Here is a 4,098-nt window from a genome sequence, read left to right on the forward strand (position 1 = left end):
AAAGAAACTGGGCACACGTGTCCCAGCCCTGCCCTGACAGTCACCAGGCTGGGACTGGGAAAAGTGTGAAGGCCAAGAACACAGAAATGTGACTTTTATGTGGAGAAGGTTGGAGTGCCGACAGGCAAGTGCTAAACTGGGGCAGAATATATGTTTTCGGAGGGAGGCTGGAAGGCCCTTTCCTTATCCCACATTTATGCGCCTTTAGATTTTGTAGTAAGAATGAAATGCCTCGGCTGAGGTAGTCAACAGGCTGAATGCTAATGTGTAGTTTTGTAGGTTCATGTCTGAAGCAATTCCTTTGCTTGGCTCCATGGTGTAATGGTGAGCACTCTGGACTCTGAATCTAGTGATCTGAGTTCAAATCTCAGTGGAACTTTTGTGTTTATTCAGACCCCAGCAAGTGAGCAATTTTTTTTCACTGCTAACCTGAGACTGAGCTGTGGGCCTTCAGCGACATGTCACATGGGTGTCATTGTGGGAGGCGGGCTCTGAGGAGCTGTGGTTCTAGAGAGTGAAAGCATGGTGTTAATAAGAACACATTTTTGTTTTCTTCCCCTTTTCAAAAAGTGAGTCTTCATTTCTGCTCCCACGTCTTGATGTGGAGGAGAGAAAAGTTTCTGTCCAGGAACAGAAGCTGCACAGGGTGGTGATCGCTTTGAGTCTCAGCAACCCTTCTGCTCCAGGGCATTTCAGCTTCTCAGCCTTGGCCTGCTCCTCGGGGTTCCTCTATGGAACTGGGGTTCTCAGTGAGTCACTGTCTGTAAGGCATGTGGGGGTCATCACATTGGATGACAGATTTCAGTCCTCCCAAACTAAGCCCAGGCTTGCTGATATCAGAGGTCCCCCCCCCCCCACTGCCCAGGGACCCAGCCATTTGGCCAGCACCACCCTGTGACCAGGTGACCCTCGGGCCTTGGAGTGAAGCTGTGCAATGCACAAAAATGTCCTCACAAGTCTCATGCCCCACAATGTCTCTCACCTGGTTCACCTGGCAAGTGCACCAATTGTCTTAAGGTAAGGAAAGTACAAATGAGAGAAATTGCATTGACAAGAGCTGGGCCCTTGATGACCCAGTCTCTGTGCTCCGAGGTTGGAGACCTGAGCTGGAGGTACAGTATTTTATCCAAGTGGATTATTGTATTCTGCATGTTCACTCGCTGGCTCTTCTGATTTGGATTTCATTTCCAATTACTGGCTCTGAGGACAATGCTGGCCACCTTTGAGTAGCTTGGGAACCAGCTCCCTGGATCAGGTTACTTGGGCAGCACTGGGCTCACATGCTGGGGAGGAGCTGAGGATCCTGGTACAATCTCCAACAGGAAGCATCACTGAGGTTTTTATGTTCTAGATGTCAGAAAACATTTGTAGCCTGAGAAGTCAGAGACACAGAAAAAAAGGATAAGAAATGGATACATGAGGAAAAACAGCTGAGAAAGGAGGTGACCTTAGAAAATGGGGAGAAAGGAGAAAGCAGCAGTGGGAGGTGGGGAGCGCCAGCTTCCCAGGTACGCACTCACACTCTGTGGGTTCCAGAGACCCCAGCTCCTTCCTCTGTAGGTTCCTAAACTGCATGCTTCTGCTCCACACCAGCATTTTTTGAACACTGCAAAGTGCTTGCCTGGCACATTTGTCTTGCAGTTTCCTTTGGCTCAGAGGGCTGGGGTGGGAGGCTTGGTCTGCCAGCTCTTGGAAGCCAAGGGGGGCACCTTGCTGGCTCCCAGGGAGAGAAGGGCAGATGGGAAACACACACCCTCTTTTATTTTCACGCTGGTCTCTAAAATCTGGGATTGAAAAACAAGGAAATAGACCATGTAATATGTTGTATGGTTGAAAGTGGCTCTGCCTAGGGAGAAGAAATGTAAGAGGGGCCAGGGAACAAGTCATATTTCCAAGTCAGCTTTAAACACGTATGACTTTCAGAAATTTGTATTAGGAATGAAAACACATTCCCTAAATTGCACCTCCACTTCTCCACCTAAACTGCAGAAATATGTGCAGGAGTGAACAGATATGTGCAAAAGAACTCTGAGCACAGCACTATTTGGGATCATAAGACTTAGAAACATTTTCAGAGAGGGTTCATGAGATAAACCTTGTACTGTTAGGTCTCCCCTTCAGAGGGTACAGTTTTATCTAGAGTCTGTTAAAACAAACAAACAAACAAACAAACAAAAAACCCCTACATGTATAAAGAATTAGGAAATACAGGTTCAGAAACAAACTAAATTTATTGGAAAGAACAGAGAAATGGGGAAACAAAATCACTTCTTTGAGAACGTAGATACAGAGTCCACATCTGGCACTGGGGGAATATGGGAGAAAGGGACTCTTCCCCTTGGAGAGCTATGATACCTTGATTGGCCACTTTGGGCTCTGAGACACCTGATTTGGCCCTTGGCCCTTTCAGGGCCTACTGGTACGTTTTTGGATAAGCACTTCCTTGGTCTCTTTATCAGGTTTAGATGCTTGCAATTTATGGCAGAGTTATCTTCAAGGCCAAGTTAGTAGACAGAATATGTGTGCACTTTAATGTATTAATATGGTGAGAATAATAAACTGTGTGTATACTTATATGTACATGGGTGTGTGAGTGCGTAGGTGTTGGTCTGTATTTAGGTACTGAGTGGGTCTTTATGGTAGTGTCCCCTCCTCCCCACTCTGTTTCTCCTGTGCTTAATCAAAGATGGAGGGGTTGTGTCTTGTCATGTAATGAGCCAGGCCAGCCTTAGGAGCTCTCCCTGTTTCTTTCAGCTACTCTCTCTGTCTCTTTCTTTCTTGCAGCAGTTTAAGACTTTATTGGCTAGAAACCTCGCTGTGGCCCTTTAACTTTCCCTACCTGTCTCCTAACTTTCTCTACAATATTAGGGAAGAACTGCTGTTTCTCAAAAATGGAGACGGTGTTTAGGATGATTTCGCAGGTGGCAATGTGATCCAGAGAGCAACCAGTGAGTCCAGATAGCTCCCTGGAAATAAGGAAGCAGTGCTGGCCTCAGACCGCTCATGGGAAAACTGAGTGTTCCAGGACTGCCCACAGGTGTCCACTTCTGTAAAGGGGAGAGAACAAGGACTTGAGGGGACCAAAAGGAAAGGAGAGTCTTAGGTCTCTTGTTTCTGAAAAGTCTAGGTTTCTGATTGCTCTAGTAGATCATCAGGCCATGTGGGGCTTTTCAGAAGGGAGGTGAGTTGAACCTGGGAGGGAGCCAACGTGGCTCCTCTGTACTTAATAAGGCACAAGTACCTTCCTTGCAAAAGGATCCTGTACCGTCCCTGGGTGGGCTCGAACCACCAACCTTTCGGTTAACAGCCGAACGCGCTAACCCATTGCGCCACAGAGACATGATCTTCGTGCTCTGTCACCTGCAAAGAAGCTGAAAACTCAGGTCTCCAACCCCGAACCCGCACCAGGAGTCCCCTGGGTCTGCCTTCTCTTCAGCGACTTCCAAAGCCTGGTGCCGCGGGAGAGAGCAGGGCTGTGACCAGCAGCGCTGCAAACCGGCGCTCCTGGGACTGCGAGGTGGGAGGAGCAGCACGGTGGCTCCATAGGAGCCGGCGCTGAGAGACCCGGCTGGGATTGGGGCTGTTCCTGCGGTTCTGGGCGCTGCCCGGGCCCTGGGGAGCCAGCGCCCCCTCTCCTCCCATCCTCTTCTTTCCTTCCCACCGACCGCCCCGCAGCAGCCTTCTCCCGCCGGGGCTCCCTGGTTGGGCCCTGAGCACTTCTGGACCCCGGGTTCGCGGGACAGGGTCTGGAGTCCACTCGCGGGGCGCTCAGTAGGACCTCGAACAAAGAATCCCATCGCCATCCCTGGGGTGAAGAGCCCTCAGCGTGGAAATGGGTCTCTTGCGGAAGGGGAAGTTCTGCTTATACAGCCTCCCTGGGTTTGAGTTCGCAGCCTTGGGGGGCTGAGCCACCTGTGACAGGGGAGGCAGGGGAAGGAGCAGGTGGTGGCAGGGGGTGAAGCTACTAGGGCTTCTGACTCCAAAGCCCTTCACCCAGGAAGAACTGCTTTTGGGGCGACTAAGAAGGGATGAAAAGTTTCAAAAGGTTACCTGTGCTCCCAATGTACCAGAATTAAACGCATTAATCTCATTTAAAAC

At 49.8% G+C, this 4,098-nt stretch overlaps 2 non-coding genes across 2 annotated transcripts; one reads left to right on the top strand and one right to left on the bottom strand.

Annotated features, from left to right (window-relative positions):
* Positions 1-307: 307 nt before the first annotated feature.
* On the top strand, positions 308-379 carry Trnaq-cug (transfer RNA glutamine (anticodon CUG)). The gene has a single exon. It is a non-coding gene; the product is annotated as a tRNA-Gln (tRNA).
* Positions 380-3,265: 2,886 nt separating this feature from the next.
* Positions 3,266-3,339, bottom strand: Trnan-guu (transfer RNA asparagine (anticodon GUU)). Its single transcript has one exon. It is a non-coding gene; the product is annotated as a tRNA-Asn (tRNA).
* Positions 3,340-4,098: the final 759 nt, after the last annotated feature.

Source organism: Cavia porcellus, unplaced genomic scaffold (assembly GCF_034190915.1).
Source record: "Cavia porcellus strain 051 isolate PalLab524CR breed Dunkin Hartley unplaced genomic scaffold, mCavPor4.1 scaffold_1, whole genome shotgun sequence".
Taxonomy (NCBI): Eukaryota; Metazoa; Chordata; class Mammalia; order Rodentia; family Caviidae; genus Cavia; species Cavia porcellus.